The sequence below is a fragment of the Crocuta crocuta genome, unplaced genomic scaffold (genome assembly GCF_008692635.1).
Source record: "Crocuta crocuta isolate KB4526 unplaced genomic scaffold, BGI_CrCroc_1.0 scaffold127, whole genome shotgun sequence".
Lineage (NCBI taxonomy): Eukaryota > Metazoa > Chordata > Mammalia > Carnivora > Hyaenidae > Crocuta > Crocuta crocuta.
The window spans coordinates 11,831,023-11,831,310 of NW_027532008.1; the positions used below are offsets into that span (position 1 = coordinate 11,831,023).

The 288-nt window shown below is 61.8% G+C and overlaps 1 protein-coding gene across 1 annotated transcript in view; it reads right to left on the reverse strand.

Moving 5' to 3' along the window:
- EFHD2 (EF-hand domain family member D2) overlaps positions 1–288 on the reverse strand; it is a 2,741-nt gene that overhangs the window by 491 nt on the left and 1,962 nt on the right. The gene's annotated exons all lie outside the window — the stretch shown is intronic.

The window sequence follows — 288 nt, forward strand, 5'->3', positions numbered from 1 at the left end:
GAGAGGCAGCGGCCCCCACGTCTCCTGCCGGCCCGTGTCCAGCTCTCGCTAGCTCTGGCCCCGGGCCTCAGTTTCTCCATTCAGAGCCTGGTGCTCAATAACTGATCTCAGGGACTCGCTGAGCAGGTGGGAAGCCTGGATGTGCATCTGGTGGCTGCTGCCTAGACTGAGTCCTGGGGGGAGGGGGGCTTTGGATGTCGCTATTCTTGTCTCGTTTCCTGTCCCGAGAAGCCCAGGCGCACACCGGGCGCCTGTGATGAGCCATGAAACAGCCCATCAACCACAGAA